The sequence below is a fragment of the Ambystoma mexicanum genome, chromosome 5q (assembly GCF_040938575.1).
Source record: "Ambystoma mexicanum isolate Mex_15411 chromosome 5q, UKY_AmexF1_1, whole genome shotgun sequence".
Classification (NCBI taxonomy): domain Eukaryota; kingdom Metazoa; phylum Chordata; class Amphibia; order Caudata; family Ambystomatidae; genus Ambystoma; species Ambystoma mexicanum.
Genome location: NC_090933.1, coordinates 528,553,199 through 528,570,858, shown reverse-complemented (window position 1 = coordinate 528,570,858; position 17,660 = coordinate 528,553,199). Strand labels below are relative to the sequence as shown.

Here is a 17,660-nt window from a genome sequence, read left to right as displayed (position 1 = left end):
TCGTCGCAAATAAAGTCATGTGCTCGCTTCTGTTTTTTTTACTATCATCCTAAAAGTCTTCCGTCCACTTTCTGCTATCCCAAAGAGTCATCCGCGCGAGGGCCGGCAACAGGCGTGATACTGTGCAACAGGCGCATTGCATGGCATTGGTGACATATTCAGGAAATTCCACTTTGATGCCACCCAGGGCTGTTAACCTTTTATTTCATTTCAATACGATGCTTCGAATAATTGGTTCAAAGTGCGCAGCCTTTGCTCTTTTATTTCGTTTTCATCGGAGCAGGTCGGAGCTGGCAGAAGAGTGAGCCCTGTCTGCAGGAGCTCTGATTCCAGAAAGCATATTTTCCCTGTCTTTCTTACCACTCATCTGTGTCTCTTCGCTGACATGAGGCGTTGCTACACTCTGCAGTCTCCCGGCATTTAAAGTCTGCTACCAGCAGAGCACGTTCTGGACTTCACAGCGCCCAGCAAAGTACTAGCCTGCGCCCACCCCCTACTACCGCAAAAACCTTTTGCATGCTTTGGCAGAAGTGTGAACAAAATGCCACGAACCACCCCAGATGGGACTCGAACCCACAATCCCTGGCTTAGGAGGCCAGTGCCTTATCCATTAGGCCACTGGGGCCACTCGACAGAGAAGGGGAAAGTTCTTTCTTTTCCTCTTCTCTCACTGGAGTCACGGGTACTGGCCCACTGAAAAGGGCAAGTTGGCTCACGTCCAAAGCTGCAGTGTCCCAGCACACGCGGGCAAAAGGCACCTGCTTGCACTCGGCTGGACACTTCCGCTTTATGGGACACACGATGGAAAGTGGACTCAATTCCCAGACCTAACTCTTACCTGTTTGGTATTCTGACGCTCGATTGTAAAATATGGCCAGCTGGTAAAAATGACAAAGGGCACTCCAGCGCTGGTCCTTTGGCTGCAGGCGGCGTGTCAGCGGCCTAAAACAGCAAGAAATAGCGAGAGAAATAAAGTGAGAAGCAAGCACCTTTTCAATTGGGCTCTCGGGTCTATGGGACTGGCGTGCAGCCTCTTGATCACAAGCGCAGGTCCAGCGTGAAAGGGCGTGGCAGTGGAGTCACTCTGCTATTAATACCTGGTTGGCCAATCCTCGTTGCAATGGATGGCCATCTGCAGCTTTACTTGTAGCTCCACTGAAGGTATTTTGTTTTGGGCAAAGGGGTGAGATTGTGATTTCCTCTGCCGCAGATGAAGAGAAAGGGCTTTATGCACTACAGGTCCCTGGACAGCCAAGCAAGTGTGAGCCGGAGATTGTGCTTCAGCTCTGAAGCAGTGTATCGAGAGCCTTCGAGGAGGAGGGGAATTAGCTCAGATGGTAGAGCGCTCGCTTAGCATGTGAGAGGTAGCGGGATCGATGCCCGCATTCTCCAGCAAGACGCTTTTTCTTCATTTTCACTATTTTATTCAAAACTCGCCAATCGTCGCAAATAAAGTCATGTGCTCGCTTCTGTTTTTTTTACTATCATCCTAAAAGTCTTCCGTCCACTTTCTGCTATCCCAAAGAGTCACCCGCGCGAGGGCCGGCAACAGGCGTGATACTGTGCAACAGGCGCATTGCATGGCATTGGTGACATATTCAGGAAATTCCACTTTGATGCCACCCAGGGCTGTTAACCTTTTATTTCATTTCAATACGATGCTTCGAATAATTGGTTCAAAGTGCGCAGCCTTTGCTCTTTTATTTCGTTTTCATCGGAGCAGGTCGGAGCTGGCAGAAGAGTGAGCCCTGTCTGCAGGAGCTCTGATTCCAGAAAGCATATTTTCCCTGTCTTTCTTACCACTCATCTGTGTCTCTTCGCTGACATGAGGCGTTGCTACACTCTGCAGTCTCCCGGCATTTAAAGTCTGCTACCAGCAGAGCACGTTCTGGACTTCACAGCGCCCAGCAAAGTACTAGCCTGCGCCCACCCCCTACTACCGCAAAAACCTTTTGCATGCTTTGGCAGAAGTGTGAACAAAATGCCACGAACCACCCCAGATGGGACTCGAACCCACAATCCCTGGCTTAGGAGGCCAGTGCCTTATCCATTAGGCCACTGGGGCCACTCGACAGAGAAGGGGAAAGTTCTTTCTTTTCCTCTTCTCTCACTGGAGTCACGGGTACTGGCCCACTGAAAAGGGCAAGTTGGCTCACGTCCAAAGCTGCAGTGTCCCAGCACACGCGGGCAAAAGGCACCTGCTTGCACTCGGCTGGACACTTCCGCTTTATGGGACACACGATGGAAAGTGGACTCAATTCCCAGACCTAACTCTTACCTGTTTGGTATTCTGACGCTCGATTGTAAAATATGGCCAGCTGGTCAAAATGACAAAGGGCACTCCAGCGCTGGTCCTTTGGCTGCAGGCGGCGTGTCAGCGGCCTAAAACAGCAAGAAATAGCGAGAGAAATAAAGTGAGAAGCAAGCACCTTTTCAATTGGGCTCTCGGGTCTATGGGACTGGCGTGCAGCCTCTTGATCACAAGCGCAGGTCCAGCGTGAAAGGGCGTGGCAGTGGAGTCACTCTGCTATTAATACCTGGTTGGCCAATCCTCGTTGCAATGGATGGCCATCTGCAGCTTTACTTGTAGCTCCACTGAAGGTATTTTGTTTTGGGCAAAGGGGTGAGATTGTGATTTCCTCTGCCGCAGATGAAGAGAAAGGGCTTTATGCACTACAGGTCCCTGGACAGCCAAGCAAGTGTGAGCCGGAGACTGTGCTTCAGCTCTGAAGCAGTGTATCGAGAGCCTTCGAGGAGGAGGGGAATTAGCTCAGATGGTAGAGCGCTCGCTTAGCATGCGAGAGGTAGCGGGATCGATGCCCGCATTCTCCAGCAAGACGCTTTTACTTCATTTTCACTATTTTATTCAAAACTCGCCAATCGTCGCAAATAAAGTCATGTGCTCGCTTCTGTTTTTTTTACTATCATCCTAAAAGTCTTCCGTCCACTTTCTGCTATCCCAAAGAGTCATCCGCGCGAGGGCCGGCAACAGGCGTGATACTGTGCAACAGGCGCATTGCATGGCATTGGTGACATATTCAGGAAATTCCACTTTGATGCCACCCAGGGCTGTTAACCTTTTATTTCATTTCAATACGATGCTTCGAATAATTGGTTCAAAGTGCGCAGCCTTTGCTCTTTTATTTCGTTTTCATCGGAGCAGGTCGGAGCTGGCAGAAGAGTGAGCCCTGTCTGCAGGAGCTCTGATTCCAGAAAGCATATTTTCCCTGTCTTTCTTACCACTCATCTGTGTCTCTTCGCTGACATGAGGCGTTGCTACACTCTGCAGTCTCCCGGCATTTAAAGTCTGCTACCAGCAGAGCACGTTCTGGACTTCACAGCGCCCAGCAAAGTACTAGCCTGCGCCCACCCCCTACTACCTCAAAAACCTTTTGCATGCTTTGGCAGAAGTGTGAACAAAATGCCACGAACCACCCCAGATGGGACTCGAACCCACAATCCCTGGCTTAGGAGGCCAGTGCCTTATCCATTAGGCCACTGGGGCAACTCGACAGAGAAGGGGAAAGTTCTTTCTTTTCCTCTTCTCTCACTGGAGTCACGGGTACTGGCCCACTGAAAAGGGCAAGTTGGCTCACGTCCAAAGCTGCAGTGTCCCAGCACACGCGGGCAAGAGGCACCTGCTTGCACTCGGCTGGACACTTCCGCTTTATGGGACACACGATGGAAAGTGGACTCAATTCCCAGACCTAACTCTTACCTGTTTGGTATTCTGACGCTCGATTGTAAAATATGGCCAGCTGGTAAAAATGACAAAGGGCACTCCAGCGCTGGTCCTTTGGCTGCAGGCGGCGTGTCAGCGGCCTAAAACAGCAAGAAATAGCGAGAGAAATAAAGTGAGAAGCAAGCACCTTTTCAATTGGGCTCTCGGGTCTATGGGACTGGCGTGCAGCCTCTTGATCACAAGCGCAGGTCCAGCGTGAAAGGGCGTGGGAGTGGAGTCACTCTGCTATTAATACCTGGTTGGCCAATCCTCGTTGCAATGGATGGCCATCTGCAGCTTTACTTGTAGCTCCACTGAAGGTATTTTGTTTTGGGCAAAGGGGTGAGATTGTGATTTCCTCTGCGGCAGATGAAGAGAAAGGGCTTTATGCACTACAGGTCCCTGGACAGCCAAGCAAGTGTGAGCCGGAGACTGTGCTTCAGCTCTGAAGCAGTGTATCGAGAGCCTTCGAGGAGGAGGGGAATTGGCTCAGATGGTAGAGCGCTCGCTTAGCATGCGAGAGGTAGCGGGATCGATGCCCGCATTCTCCAGCAAGACGCTTTTTCTTCATTTTCACTATTTTATTCAAAACTCGCCAATCGTCGCAAATAAAGTCATGTGCTCGCTTCTGTTTTTTTTACTATCATCCTAAAAGTCTTCCGTCCACTTTCTGCTATCCCAAAGAGTCATCCGCGCGAGGGCCGGCAACAGGCGTGATACTGTGCAACAGGCGCATTGCATGGCATTGGTGACATATTCAGGAAATTCCACTTTGATGCCACCCAGGGCTGTTAACCTTTTATTTCATTTCAATACGATGCTTCGAATAATTGGTTCAAAGTGCGCAGCCTTTGCTCTTTTATTTCGTTTTCATCGGAGCAGGTCGGAGCTGGCAGAAGAGTGAGCCCTGTCTGCAGGAGCTCTGATTCCAGAAAGCATATTTTCCCTGTCTTTCTTACCACTCATCTGTGTCTCTTCGCTGACATGAGGCGTTGCTACACTCTGCAGTCTCCCGGCATTTAAAGTCTGCTACCAGCAGAGCACGTTCTGGACTTCACAGCGCCCAGCAAAGTACTAGCCTGCGCCCACCCCCTACTACCGCAAAAACCTTTTGCATGCTTTGGCAGAAGTGTGAACAAAATGCCACGAACCACCCCAGATGGGACTCGAACCCACAATCCCTGGCTTAGGAGGCCAGTGCCTTATCCATTAGGCCACTGGGGCAACTCGACAGAGAAGGGGAAAGTTCTTTCTTTTCCTCTTCTCTCACTGGAGTCACGGGTACTGGCCCACTGAAAAGGGCAAGTTGGCTCACGTCCAAAGCTGCAGTGTCCCAGCACACGCGGGCAAAAGGCACCTGCTTGCACTCGGCTGGACACTTCCGCTTTATGGGACACACGATGGAAAGTGGACTCAATTCCCAGACCTAACTCTTACCTGTTTGGTATTCTGACGCTCGATTGTAAAATATGGCCAGCTGGTAAAAATGACAAAGGGCACTCCAGCGCTGGTCCTTTGGCTGCAGGCGGCGTGTCAGCGGCCTAAAACAGCAAGAAATAGCGAGAGAAATAAAGTGAGAAGCAAGCACCTTTTCAATTGGGCTCTCGGGTCTATGGGACTGGCGTGCAGCCTCTTGATCACAAGCGCAGGTCCAGCGTGAAAGGGCGTGGCAGTGGAGTCACTCTGCTATTAATACCTGGTTGGCCAATCCTCGTTGCAATGGATGGCCATCTGCAGCTTTACTTGTAGCTCCACTGAAGGTATTTTGTTTTGGGCAAAGGGGTGAGATTGTGATTTCCTCTGCCGCAGATGAAGAGAAAGGGCTTTATGCACTACAGGTCCCTGGACAGCCAAGCAAGTGTGAGCCGGAGATTGTGCTTCAGCTCTGAAGCAGTGTATCGAGAGCCTTCGAGGAGGAGGGGAATTAGCTCAGATGGTAGAGCGCTTGCTTAGCATGTGAGAGGTAGCGGGATCGATGCCCGCATTCTCCAGCAAGACGCTTTTTCTTCATTTTCACTATTTTATTCAAAACTCGCCAATCGTCGCAAATAAAGTCATGTGCTCGCTTCTGTTTTTTTTACTATCATCCTAAAAGTCTTCCGTCCACTTTCTGCTATCCCAAAGAGTCACCCGCGCGAGGGCCGGCAACAGGCGTGATACTGTGCAACAGGCGCATTGCATGGCATTGGTGACATATTCAGGAAATTCCACTTTGATGCCACCCAGGGCTGTTAACCTTTTATTTCATTTCAATACGATGCTTCGAATAATTGGTTCAAAGTGCGCAGCCTTTGCTCTTTTATTTCGTTTTCATCGGAGCAGGTCGGAGCTGGCACAAGAGTGAGCCCTGTCTGCAGGAGCTCTGATTCCAGAAAGCATATTTTCCCTGTCTTTCTTACCACTCATCTGTGTCTCTTCGCTGACATGAGGCGTTGCTACACTCTGCAGTCTCCCGGCATTTAAAGTCTGCTACCAGCAGAGCACGTTCTGGACTTCACAGCGCCCAGCAAAGTACTAGCCTGCGCCCACCCCCTACTACCGCAAAAACCTTTTGCATGCTTTGGCAGAAGTGTGAACAAAATGCCACGAACCACCCCAGATGGGACTCGAACCCACAATCCCTGGCTTAGGAGGCCAGTGCCTTATCCATTAGGCCACTGGGGCCACTCGACAGAGAAGGGGAAAGTTCTTTCTTTTCCTCTTCTCTCACTGGAGTCACGGGTACTGGCCCACTGAAAAGGGCAAGTTGGCTCACGTCCAAAGCTGCAGTGTCCCAGCACACGCGGGCAAAAGGCACCTGCTTGCACTCGGCTGGACACTTCCGCTTTATGGGACACACGATGGAAAGTGGACTCAATTCCCAGACCTAACTCTTACCTGTTTGGTATTCTGACGCTCGATTGTAAAATATGGCCAGCTGGTAAAAATGACAAAGGGCACTCCAGCGCTGGTCCTTTGGCTGCAGGCGGCGTGTCAGCGGCCTAAAACAGCAAGAAATAGCGAGAGAAATAAAGTGAGAAGCAAGCACCTTTTCAATTGGGCTCTCGGGTCTATGGGACTGGCGTGCAGCCTCTTGATCACAAGCGCAGGTCCAGCGTGAAAGGGCGTGGCAGTGGAGTCACTCTGCTATTAATACCTGGTTGGCCAATCCTCGTTGCAATGGATGGCCATCTGCAGCTTTACTTGTAGCTCCACTGAAGGTATTTTGTTTTGGGCAAAGGGGTGAGATTGTGATTTCCTCTGCCGCAGATGAAGAGAAAGGGCTTTATGCACTACAGGTCCCTGGACAGCCAAGCAAGTGTGAGCCGGAGATTGTGCTTCAGCTCTGAAGCAGTGTATCGAGAGCCTTCGAGGAGGAGGGGAATTAGCTCAGATGGTAGAGCGCTCGCTTAGCATGCGAGAGGTAGCGGGATCGATGCCCGCATTCTCCAGCAAGACGCTTTTTCTTCATTTTCACTATTTTATTCAAAACTCGCCAATCGTCGCAAATAAAGTCATGTGCTCGCTTCTGTTTTTTTTACTATCATCCTAAAAGTCTTCCGTCCACTTTCTGCTATCCCAAAGAGTCACCCGCGCGAGGGCCGGCAACAGGCGTGATACTGTGCAACAGGCGCATTGCATGGCATTGGTGACATATTCAGGAAATTCCACTTTGATGCCACCCAGGGCTGTTAACCTTTTATTTCATTTCAATACGATGCTTCGAATAATTGGTTCAAAGTGCGCAGCCTTTGCTCTTTTATTTCGTTTTCATCGGAGCAGGTCGGAGCTGGCAGAAGAGTGAGCCCTGTCTGCAGGAGCTCTGATTCCAGAAAGCATATTTTCCCTGTCTTTCTTACCACTCATCTGTGTCTCTTCGCTGACATGAGGCGTTGCTACACTCTGCAGTCTCCCGGCATTTAAAGTCTGCTACCAGCAGAGCACGTTCTGGACTTCACAGCGCCCAGCAAAGTACTAGCCTGCGCCCACCCCCTACTACCTCAAAAACCTTTTGCATGCTTTGGCAGAAGTGTGAACAAAATGCCACGAACCACCCCAGATGGGACTCGAACCCACAATCCCTGGCTTAGGAGGCCAGTGCCTTATCCATTAGGCCACTGGGGCAACTCGACAGAGAAGGGGAAAGTTCTTTCTTTTCCTCTTCTCTCACTGGAGTCACGGGTACTGGCCCACTGAAAAGGGCAAGTTGGCTCACGTCCAAAGCTGCAGTGTCCCAGCACACGCGGGCAAGAGGCACCTGCTTGCACTCGGCTGGACACTTCCGCTTTATGGGACACACGATGGAAAGTGGACTCAATTCCCAGACCTAACTCTTACCTGTTTGGTATTCTGACGCTCGATTGTAAAATATGGCCAGCTGGTAAAAATGACAAAGGGCACTCCAGCGCTGGTCCTTTGGCTGCAGGCGGCGTGTCAGCGGCCTAAAACAGCAAGAAATAGCGAGAGAAATAAAGTGAGAAGCAAGCACCTTTTCAATTGGGCTCTCGGGTCTATGGGACTGGCGTGCAGCCTCTTGATCACAAGCGCAGGTCCAGCGTGAAAGGGCGTGGGAGTGGAGTCACTCTGCTATTAATACCTGGTTGGCCAATCCTCGTTGCAATGGATGGCCATCTGCAGCTTTACTTGTAGCTCCACTGAAGGTATTTTGTTTTGGGCAAAGGGGTGAGATTGTGATTTCCTCTGCGGCAGATGAAGAGAAAGGGCTTTATGCACTACAGGTCCCTGGACAGCCAAGCAAGTGTGAGCCGGAGACTGTGCTTCAGCTCTGAAGCAGTGTATCGAGAGCCTTCGAGGAGGAGGGGAATTAGCTCAGATGGTAGAGCGCTCGCTTAGCATGCGAGAGGTAGCGGGATCGATGCCCGCATTCTCCAGCAAGACGCTTTTTCTTCATTTTCACTATTTTATTCAAAACTCGCCAATCGTCGCAAATAAAGTCATGTGCTCGCTTCTGTTTTTTTTACTATCATCCTAAAAGTCTTCCGTCCACTTTCTGCTATCCCAAAGAGTCATCCGCGCGAGGGCCGGCAACAGGCGTGATACTGTGCAACAGGCGCATTGCATGGCATTGGTGACATATTCAGGAAATTCCACTTTGATGCCACCCAGGGCTGTTAACCTTTTATTTCATTTCAATACGATGCTTCGAATAATTGGTTCAAAGTGCGCAGCCTTTGCTCTTTTATTTCGTTTTCATCGGAGCAGGTCGGAGCTGGCAGAAGAGTGAGCCCTGTCTGCAGGAGCTCTGATTCCAGAAAGCATATTTTCCCTGTCTTTCTTACCACTCATCTGTGTCTCTTCGCTGACATGAGGCGTTGCTACACTCTGCAGTCTCCCGGCATTTAAAGTCTGCTACCAGCAGAGCACGTTCTGGACTTCACAGCGCCCAGCAAAGTACTAGCCTGCGCCCACCCCCTACTACCGCAAAAACCTTTTGCATGCTTTGGCAGAAGTGTGAACAAAATGCCACGAACCACCCCAGATGGGACTCGAACCCACAATCCCTGGCTTAGGAGGCCAGTGCCTTATCCATTAGGCCACTGGGGCCACTCGACAGAGAAGGGGAAAGTTCTTTCTTTTCCTCTTCTCTCACTGGAGTCACGGGTACTGGCCCACTGAAAAGGGCAAGTTGGCTCACGTCCAAAGCTGCAGTGTCCCAGCACACGCGGGCAAAAGGCACCTGCTTGCACTCGGCTGGACACTTCCGCTTTATGGGACACACGATGGAAAGTGGACTCAATTCCCAGACCTAACTCTTACCTGTTTGGTATTCTGACGCTCGATTGTAAAATATGGCCAGCTGGTAAAAATGACAAAGGGCACTCCAGCGCTGGTCCTTTGGCTGCAGGCGGCGTGTCAGCGGCCTAAAACAGCAAGAAATAGCGAGAGAAATAAAGTGAGAAGCAAGCACCTTTTCAATTGGGCTCTCGGGTCTATGGGACTGGCGTGCAGCCTCTTGATCACAAGCGCAGGTCCAGCGTGAAAGGGCGTGGCAGTGGAGTCACTCTGCTATTAATACCTGGTTGGCCAATCCTCGTTGCAATGGATGGCCATCTGCAGCTTTACTTGTAGCTCCACTGAAGGTATTTTGTTTTGGGCAAAGGGGTGAGATTGTGATTTCCTCTGCCGCAGATGAAGAGAAAGGGCTTTATGCACTACAGGTCCCTGGACAGCCAAGCAAGTGTGAGCCGGAGATTGTGCTTCAGCTCTGAAGCAGTGTATCGAGAGCCTTCGAGGAGGAGGGGAATTAGCTCAGATGGTAGAGCGCTCGCTTAGCATGCGAGAGGTAGCGGGATCGATGCCCGCATTCTCCAGCAAGACGCTTTTTCTTCATTTTCACTATTTTATTCAAAACTCGCCAATCGTCGCAAATAAAGTCATGTGCTCGCTTCTGTTTTTTTTACTATCATCCTAAAAGTCTTCCGTCCACTTTCTGCTATCCCAAAGAGTCACCCGCGCGAGGGCCGGCAACAGGCGTGATACTGTGCAACAGGCGCATTGCATGGCATTGGTGACATATTCAGGAAATTCCACTTTGATGCCACCCAGGGCTGTTAACCTTTTATTTCATTTCAATACGATGCTTCGAATAATTGGTTCAAAGTGCGCAGCCTTTGCTCTTTTATTTCGTTTTCATCGGAGCAGGTCGGAGCTGGCACAAGAGTGAGCCCTGTCTGCAGGAGCTCTGATTCCAGAAAGCATATTTTCCCTGTCTTTCTTACCACTCATCTGTGTCTCTTCGCTGACATGAGGCGTTGCTACACTCTGCAGTCTCCTGGCATTTAAAGTCTGCTACCAGCAGAGCACGTTCTGGACTTCACAGCGCCCAGCAAAGTACTAGCCTGCGCCCACCCCCTACTACCGCAAAAACCTTTTGCATGCTTTGGCAGAAGTGTGAACAAAATGCCACGAACCACCCCAGATGGGACTCGAACCCACAATCCCTGGCTTAGGAGGCCAGTGCCTTATCCATTAGGCCACTGGGGCCACTCAACAGAGAAGGGGAAAGTTCTTTCTTTTCCTCTTCTCTCACTGGAGTCACGGGTACTGGCCCACTGAAAAGGGCAAGTTGGCTCACGTCCAAAGCTGCAGTGTCCCAGCACACGCGGGCAAAAGGCACCTGCTTGCACTCGGCTGGACACTTCCGCTTTATGGGACACACGATGGAAAGTGGACTCAATTCCCAGACCTAACTCTTACCTGTTTGGTATTCTGACGCTCGATTGTAAAATATGGCCAGCTGGTAAAAATGACAAAGGGCACTCCAGCGCTGGTCCTTTGGCTGCAGGCGGCGTGTCAGCGGCCTAAAACAGCAAGAAATAGCGAGAGAAATAAAGTGAGAAGCAAGCACCTTTTCAATTGGGCTCGCGGGTCTATGGGACTGGCGTGCAGCCTCTTGATCACAAGCGCAGGTCCAGCGTGAAAGGGCGTGGCAGTGGAGTCACTCTGCTATTAATACCTGGTTGGCCAATCCTCGTTGCAATGGATGGCCATCTGCAGCTTTACTTGTAGCTCCACTGAAGGTATTTTGTTTTGGGCAAAGGGGTGAGATTGTGATTTCCTCTGCCGCAGATGAAGAGAAAGGGCTTTATGCACTACAGGTCCCTGGACAGCCAAGCAAGTGTGAGCCGGAGATTGTGCTTCAGCTCTGAAGCAGTGTATCGAGAGCCTTCGAGGAGGAGGGGAATTAGCTCAGATGGTAGAGCGCTCGCTTAGCATGCGAGAGGTAGCGGGATCGATGCCCGCATTCTCCAGCAAGACGCTTTTTCTTCATTTTCACTATTTTATTCAAAACTCGCCAATCGTCGCAAATAAAGTCATGTGCTCGCTTCTGTTTTTTTTACTATCATCCTAAAAGTCTTCCGTCCACTTTCTGCTATCCCAAAGAGTCACCCGCGCGAGGGCCGGCAACAGGCGTGATACTGTGCAACAGGCGCATTGCATGGCATTGGTGACATATTCAGGAAATTCCACTTTGATGCCACCCAGGGCTGTTAACCTTTTATTTCATTTCAATACGATGCTTCGAATAATTGGTTCAAAGTGCGCAGCCTTTGCTCTTTTATTTCGTTTTCATCGGAGCAGGTCGGAGCTGGCAGAAGAGTGAGCCCTGTCTGCAGGAGCTCTGATTCCAGAAAGCATATTTTCCCTGTCTTTCTTACCACTCATCTGTGTCTCTTCGCTGACATGAGGCGTTGCTACACTCTGCAGTCTCCCGGCATTTAAAGTCTGCTACCAGCAGAGCACGTTCTGGACTTCACAGCGCCCAGCAAAGTACTAGCCTGCGCCCACCCCCTACTACCTCAAAAACCTTTTGCATGCTTTGGCAGAAGTGTGAACAAAATGCCACGAACCACCCCAGATGGGACTCGAACCCACAATCCCTGGCTTAGGAGGCCAGTGCCTTATCCATTAGGCCACTGGGGCAACTCGACAGAGAAGGGGAAAGTTCTTTCTTTTCCTCTTCTCTCACTGGAGTCACGGGTACTGGCCCACTGAAAAGGGCAAGTTGGCTCACGTCCAAAGCTGCAGTGTCCCAGCACACGCGGGCAAGAGGCACCTGCTTGCACTCGGCTGGACACTTCCGCTTTATGGGACACACGATGGAAAGTGGACTCAATTCCCAGACCTAACTCTTACCTGTTTGGTATTCTGACGCTCGATTGTAAAATATGGCCAGCTGGTAAAAATGACAAAGGGCACTCCAGCGCTGGTCCTTTGGCTGCAGGCGGCGTGTCAGCGGCCTAAAACAGCAAGAAATAGCGAGAGAAATAAAGTGAGAAGCAAGCACCTTTTCAATTGGGCTCTCGGGTCTATGGGACTGGCGTGCAGCCTCTTGATCACAAGCGCAGGTCCAGCGTGAAAGGGCGTGGGAGTGGAGTCACTCTGCTATTAATACCTGGTTGGCCAATCCTCGTTGCAATGGATGGCCATCTGCAGCTTTACTTGTAGCTCCACTGAAGGTACTTTGTTTTGGGCAAAGGGGTGAGATTGTGATTTCCTCTGCGGCAGATGAAGAGAAAGGGCTTTATGCACTACAGGTCCCTGGACAGCCAAGCAAGTGTGAGCCGGAGACTGTGCTTCAGCTCTGAAGCAGTGTATCGAGAGCCTTCGAGGAGGAGGGGAATTAGCTCAGATGGTAGAGCGCTCGCTTAGCATGCGAGAGGTAGCGGGATCGATGCCCGCATTCTCCAGCAAGATGCTTTTTCTTCATTTTCACTATTTTATTCAAAACTCGCCAATCGTCGCAAATAAAGTCATGTGCTCGCTTCTGTTTTTTTTACTATCATCCTAAAAGTCTTCCGTCCACTTTCTGCTATCCCAAAGAGTCATCCGCGCGAGGGCCGGCAACAGGCGTGATACTGTGCAACAGGCGCATTGCATGGCATTGGTGACATATTCAGGAAATTCCACTTTGATGCCACCCAGGGCTGTTAACCTTTTATTTCATTTCAATACGATGCTTCGAATAATTGGTTCAAAGTGCGCAGCCTTTGCTCTTTTATTTCGTTTTCATCGGAGCAGGTCGGAGCTGGCAGAAGAGTGAGCCCTGTCTGCAGGAGCTCTGATTCCAGAAAGCATATTTTCCCTGTCTTTCTTACCACTCATCTGTGTCTCTTCGCTGACATGAGGCGTTGCTACACTCTGCAGTCTCCCGGCATTTAAAGTCTGCTACCAGCAGAGCACGTTCTGGACTTCACAGCGCCCAGCAAAGTACTAGCCTGCGCCCACCCCCTACTACCGCAAAAACCTTTTGCATGCTTTGGCAGAAGTGTGAACAAAATGCCACGAACCACCCCAGATGGGACTCGAACCCACAATCCCTGGCTTAGGAGGCCAGTGCCTTATCCATTAGGCCACTGGGGCCACTCGACAGAGAAGGGGAAAGTTCTTTCTTTTCCTCTTCTCTCACTGGAGTCACGGGTACTGGCCCACTGAAAAGGGCAAGTTGGCTCACGTCCAAAGCTGCAGTGTCCCAGCACACGCGGGCAAAAGGCACCTGCTTGCACTCGGCTGGACACTTCCGCTTTATGGGACACACGATGGAAAGTGGACTCAATTCCCAGACCTAACTCTTACCTGTTTGGTATTCTGACGCTCGATTGTAAAATATGGCCAGCTGGTAAAAATGACAAAGGGCACTCCAGCGCTGGTCCTTTGGCTGCAGGCGGCGTGTCAGCGGCCTAAAACAGCAAGAAATAGCGAGAGAAATAAAGTGAGAAGCAAGCACCTTTTCAATTGGGCTCTCGGGTCTATGGGACTGGCGTGCAGCCTCTTGATCACAAGCGCAGGTCCAGCGTGAAAGGGCGTGGCAGTGGAGTCACTCTGCTATTAATACCTGGTTGGCCAATCCTCGTTGCAATGGATGGCCATCTGCAGCTTTACTTGTAGCTCCACTGAAGGTATTTTGTTTTGGGCAAAGGGGTGAGATTGTGATTTCCTCTGCCGCAGATGAAGAGAAAGGGCTTTATGCACTACAGGTCCCTGGACAGCCAAGCAAGTGTGAGCCGGAGATTGTGCTTCAGCTCTGAAGCAGTGTATCGAGAGCCTTCGAGGAGGAGGGGAATTAGCTCAGATGGTAGAGCGCTCGCTTAGCATGTGAGAGGTAGCGGGATCGATGCCCGCATTCTCCAGCAAGACGCTTTTTCTTCATTTTCACTATTTTATTCAAAACTCGCCAATCGTCGCAAATAAAGTCATGTGCTCGCTTCTGTTTTTTTTACTATCATCCTAAAAGTCTTCCGTCCACTTTCTGCTATCCCAAAGAGTCACCCGCGCGAGGGCCGGCAACAGGCGTGATACTGTGCAACAGGCGCATTGCATGGCATTGGTGACATATTCAGGAAATTCCACTTTGATGCCACCCAGGGCTGTTAACCTTTTATTTCATTTCAATACGATGCTTCGAATAATTGGTTCAAAGTGCGCAGCCTTTGCTCTTTTATTTCGTTTTCATCGGAGCAGGTCGGAGCTGGCACAAGAGTGAGCCCTGTCTGCAGGAGCTCTGATTCCAGAAAGCATATTTTCCCTGTCTTTCTTACCACTCATCTGTGTCTCTTCGCTGACATGAGGCGTTGCTACACTCTGCAGTCTCCCGGCATTTAAAGTCTGCTACCAGCAGAGCACGTTCTGGACTTCACAGCGCCCAGCAAAGTACTAGCCTGCGCCCACCCCCTACTACCGCAAAAAGCTTTTGCATGCTTTGGCAGAAGTGTGAACAAAATGCCACGAACCACCCCAGATGGGACTCGAACCCACAATCCCTGGCTTAGGAGGCCAGTGCCTTATCCATTAGGCCACTGGGGCCACTCGACAGAGAAGGGGAAAGTTCTTTCTTTTCCTCTTCTCTCACTGGAGTCACGGGTACTGGCCCACTGAAAAGGGCAAGTTGGCTCACGTCCAAAGCTGCAGTGTCCCAGCACACGCGGGCAAAAGGCACCTGCTTGCACTCGGCTGGACACTTCCGCTTTATGGGACACACGATGGAAAGTGGACTCAATTCCCAGACCTAACTCTTACCTGTTTGGTATTCTGACGCTCGATTGTAAAATATGGCCAGCTGGTAAAAATGACAAAGGGCACTCCAGCGCTGGTCCTTTGGCTGCAGGCGGCGTGTCAGCGGCCTAAAACAGCAAGAAATAGCGAGAGAAATAAAGTGAGAAGCAAGCACCTTTTCAATTGGGCTCTCGGGTCTATGGGACTGGCGTGCAGCCTCTTGATCACAAGCGCAGGTCCAGCGTGAAAGGGCGTGGCAGTGGAGTCACTCTGCTATTAATACCTGGTTGGCCAATCCTCGTTGCAATGGATGGCCATCTGCAGCTTTACTTGTAGCTCCACTGAAGGTATTTTGTTTTGGGCAAAGGGGTGAGATTGTGATTTCCTCTGCCGCAGATGAAGAGAAAGGGCTTTATGCACTACAGGTCCCTGGACAGCCAAGCAAGTGTGAGCCGGAGATTGTGCTTCAGCTCTGAAGCAGTGTATCGAGAGCCTTCGAGGAGGAGGGGAATTAGCTCAGATGGTAGAGCGCTCGCTTAGCATGCGAGAGGTAGCGGGATCGATGCCCGCATTCTCCAGCAAGACGCTTTTTCTTCATTTTCACTATTTTATTCAAAACTCGCCAATCGTCGCAAATAAAGTCATGTGCTCGCTTCTGTTTTTTTTACTATCATCCTAAAAGTCTTCCGTCCACTTTCTGCTATCCCAAAGAGTCACCCGCGCGAGGGCCGGCAACAGGCGTGATACTGTGCAACAGGCGCATTGCATGGCATTGGTGACATATTCAGGAAATTCCACTTTGATGCCACCCAGGGCTGTTAACCTTTTATTTCATTTCAATACGATGCTTCGAATAATTGGTTCAAAGTGCGCAGCCTTTGCTCTTTTATTTCGTTTTCATCGGAGCAGGTCGGAGCTGGCAGAAGAGTGAGCCCTGTCTGCAGGAGCTCTGATTCCAGAAAGCATATTTTCCCTGTCTTTCTTACCACTCATCTGTGTCTCTTCGCTGACATGAGGCGTTGCTACACTCTGCAGTCTCCCGGCATTTAAAGTCTGCTACCAGCAGAGCACGTTCTGGACTTCACAGCGCCCAGCAAAGTACTAGCCTGCGCCCACCCCCTACTACCTCAAAAACCTTTTGCATGCTTTGGCAGAAGTGTGAACAAAATGCCACGAACCACCCCAGATGGGACTCGAACCCACAATCCCTGGCTTAGGAGGCCAGTGCCTTATCCATTAGGCCACTGGGGCAACTCGACAGAGAAGGGGAAAGTTCTTTCTTTTCCTCTTCTCTCACTGGAGTCACGGGTACTGGCCCACTGAAAAGGGCAAGTTGGCTCACGTCCAAAGCTGCAGTGTCCCAGCACACGCGGGCAAGAGGCACCTGCTTGCACTCGGCTGGACACTTCCGCTTTATGGGACACACGATGGAAAGTGGACTCAATTCCCAGACCTAACTCTTACCTGTTTGGTATTCTGACGCTCGATTGTAAAATATGGCCAGCTGGTAAAAATGACAAAGGGCACTCCAGCGCTGGTCCTTTGGCTGCAGGCGGCGTGTCAGCGGCCTAAAACAGCAAGAAATAGCGAGAGAAATAAAGTGAGAAGCAAGCACCTTTTCAATTGGGCTCTCGGGTCTATGGGACTGGCGTGCAGCCTCTTGATCACAAGCGCAGGTCCAGCGTGAAAGGGCGTGGGAGTGGAGTCACTCTGCTATTAATACCTGGTTGGCCAATCCTCGTTGCAATGGATGGCCATCTGCAGCTTTACTTGTAGCTCCACTGAAGGTATTTTGTTTTGGGCAAAGGGGTGAGATTGTGATTTCCTCTGCGGCAGATGAAGAGAAAGGGCTTTATGCACTACAGGTCCCTGGACAGCCAAGCAAGTGTGAGCCGGAGACTGTGCTTCAGCTCTGAAGCAGTGTATCGAGAGCCTTCGAGGAGGAGGGGAATTAGCTCAGATGGTAGAGCACTCGCTTAGCATGCGAGAGGTAGCGGGATCGATGCCCGCATTCTCCAGCAAGACGCTTTTTCTTCATTTTCACTATTTTATTCAAAACTCGCCAATCGTCGCAAATAAAGTCATGTGCTCGCTTCTGTTTTTTTTACTATCATCCTAAAAGTCTTCCGTCCACTTTCTGCTATCCCAAAGAGTCATCCGCGCGAGGGCCGGCAACAGGCGTGATACTGTGCAACAGGCGCATTGCATGGCATTGGTGACATATTCAGGAAATTCCACTTTGATGCCACCCAGGGCTGTTAACCTTTTATTTCATTTCAATACGATGCTTCGAATAATTGGTTCAAAGTGCGCAGCCTTTGCTCTTTTATTTCGTTTTCATCGGAGCAGGTCGGAGCTGGCAGAAGAGTGAGCCCTGTCTGCAGGAGCTCTGATTCCAGAAAGCATATTTTCCCTGTCTTTCTTACCACTCATCTGTGTCTCTTCG

The 17,660-nt window shown here is 50.5% G+C and overlaps 23 non-coding genes across 23 annotated transcripts; 11 read left to right on the top strand and 12 right to left on the bottom strand.

The window, feature by feature from the left end:
- Nucleotides 1–552: 552 nt before the first annotated feature.
- TRNAR-CCU (transfer RNA arginine (anticodon CCU)) lies at nucleotides 553–625 on the bottom strand. Its single transcript has one exon. It is a non-coding gene; the product is annotated as a tRNA-Arg (tRNA).
- Nucleotides 626–1,319: 694 nt separating this feature from the next.
- TRNAA-AGC (transfer RNA alanine (anticodon AGC)) lies at nucleotides 1,320–1,392 on the top strand. The gene has a single exon. It is a non-coding gene; the product is annotated as a tRNA-Ala (tRNA).
- A 600-nt stretch (nucleotides 1,393–1,992) lies between these two features.
- TRNAR-CCU (transfer RNA arginine (anticodon CCU)) lies at nucleotides 1,993–2,065 on the bottom strand. The gene has a single exon. It is a non-coding gene; the product is annotated as a tRNA-Arg (tRNA).
- A 694-nt stretch (nucleotides 2,066–2,759) lies between these two features.
- TRNAA-AGC (transfer RNA alanine (anticodon AGC)) lies at nucleotides 2,760–2,832 on the top strand. Its single transcript has one exon. It is a non-coding gene; the product is annotated as a tRNA-Ala (tRNA).
- Nucleotides 2,833–3,432: 600 nt separating this feature from the next.
- Nucleotides 3,433–3,505, bottom strand: TRNAR-CCU (transfer RNA arginine (anticodon CCU)). The gene has a single exon. It is a non-coding gene; the product is annotated as a tRNA-Arg (tRNA).
- Nucleotides 3,506–4,199: 694 nt separating this feature from the next.
- Nucleotides 4,200–4,272, top strand: TRNAA-AGC (transfer RNA alanine (anticodon AGC)). Its single transcript has one exon. It is a non-coding gene; the product is annotated as a tRNA-Ala (tRNA).
- Nucleotides 4,273–4,872: 600 nt separating this feature from the next.
- Nucleotides 4,873–4,945, bottom strand: TRNAR-CCU (transfer RNA arginine (anticodon CCU)). The gene has a single exon. It is a non-coding gene; the product is annotated as a tRNA-Arg (tRNA).
- A 1,367-nt stretch (nucleotides 4,946–6,312) lies between these two features.
- On the bottom strand, nucleotides 6,313–6,385 carry TRNAR-CCU (transfer RNA arginine (anticodon CCU)). The gene has a single exon. It is a non-coding gene; the product is annotated as a tRNA-Arg (tRNA).
- A 694-nt stretch (nucleotides 6,386–7,079) lies between these two features.
- TRNAA-AGC (transfer RNA alanine (anticodon AGC)) lies at nucleotides 7,080–7,152 on the top strand. The gene has a single exon. It is a non-coding gene; the product is annotated as a tRNA-Ala (tRNA).
- Nucleotides 7,153–7,752: 600 nt separating this feature from the next.
- On the bottom strand, nucleotides 7,753–7,825 carry TRNAR-CCU (transfer RNA arginine (anticodon CCU)). Its single transcript has one exon. It is a non-coding gene; the product is annotated as a tRNA-Arg (tRNA).
- A 694-nt stretch (nucleotides 7,826–8,519) lies between these two features.
- Nucleotides 8,520–8,592, top strand: TRNAA-AGC (transfer RNA alanine (anticodon AGC)). Its single transcript has one exon. It is a non-coding gene; the product is annotated as a tRNA-Ala (tRNA).
- A 600-nt stretch (nucleotides 8,593–9,192) lies between these two features.
- On the bottom strand, nucleotides 9,193–9,265 carry TRNAR-CCU (transfer RNA arginine (anticodon CCU)). Its single transcript has one exon. It is a non-coding gene; the product is annotated as a tRNA-Arg (tRNA).
- Nucleotides 9,266–9,959: 694 nt separating this feature from the next.
- TRNAA-AGC (transfer RNA alanine (anticodon AGC)) lies at nucleotides 9,960–10,032 on the top strand. The gene has a single exon. It is a non-coding gene; the product is annotated as a tRNA-Ala (tRNA).
- Nucleotides 10,033–10,632: 600 nt separating this feature from the next.
- Nucleotides 10,633–10,705, bottom strand: TRNAR-CCU (transfer RNA arginine (anticodon CCU)). Its single transcript has one exon. It is a non-coding gene; the product is annotated as a tRNA-Arg (tRNA).
- Nucleotides 10,706–11,399: 694 nt separating this feature from the next.
- TRNAA-AGC (transfer RNA alanine (anticodon AGC)) lies at nucleotides 11,400–11,472 on the top strand. Its single transcript has one exon. It is a non-coding gene; the product is annotated as a tRNA-Ala (tRNA).
- Nucleotides 11,473–12,072: 600 nt separating this feature from the next.
- TRNAR-CCU (transfer RNA arginine (anticodon CCU)) lies at nucleotides 12,073–12,145 on the bottom strand. The gene has a single exon. It is a non-coding gene; the product is annotated as a tRNA-Arg (tRNA).
- Nucleotides 12,146–12,839: 694 nt separating this feature from the next.
- Nucleotides 12,840–12,912, top strand: TRNAA-AGC (transfer RNA alanine (anticodon AGC)). The gene has a single exon. It is a non-coding gene; the product is annotated as a tRNA-Ala (tRNA).
- A 600-nt stretch (nucleotides 12,913–13,512) lies between these two features.
- On the bottom strand, nucleotides 13,513–13,585 carry TRNAR-CCU (transfer RNA arginine (anticodon CCU)). Its single transcript has one exon. It is a non-coding gene; the product is annotated as a tRNA-Arg (tRNA).
- Nucleotides 13,586–14,279: 694 nt separating this feature from the next.
- Nucleotides 14,280–14,352, top strand: TRNAA-AGC (transfer RNA alanine (anticodon AGC)). The gene has a single exon. It is a non-coding gene; the product is annotated as a tRNA-Ala (tRNA).
- A 600-nt stretch (nucleotides 14,353–14,952) lies between these two features.
- On the bottom strand, nucleotides 14,953–15,025 carry TRNAR-CCU (transfer RNA arginine (anticodon CCU)). Its single transcript has one exon. It is a non-coding gene; the product is annotated as a tRNA-Arg (tRNA).
- A 694-nt stretch (nucleotides 15,026–15,719) lies between these two features.
- Nucleotides 15,720–15,792, top strand: TRNAA-AGC (transfer RNA alanine (anticodon AGC)). The gene has a single exon. It is a non-coding gene; the product is annotated as a tRNA-Ala (tRNA).
- Nucleotides 15,793–16,392: 600 nt separating this feature from the next.
- Nucleotides 16,393–16,465, bottom strand: TRNAR-CCU (transfer RNA arginine (anticodon CCU)). The gene has a single exon. It is a non-coding gene; the product is annotated as a tRNA-Arg (tRNA).
- A 694-nt stretch (nucleotides 16,466–17,159) lies between these two features.
- TRNAA-AGC (transfer RNA alanine (anticodon AGC)) lies at nucleotides 17,160–17,232 on the top strand. Its single transcript has one exon. It is a non-coding gene; the product is annotated as a tRNA-Ala (tRNA).
- The last annotated feature ends 428 nt before the right edge of the window (nucleotides 17,233–17,660 follow it).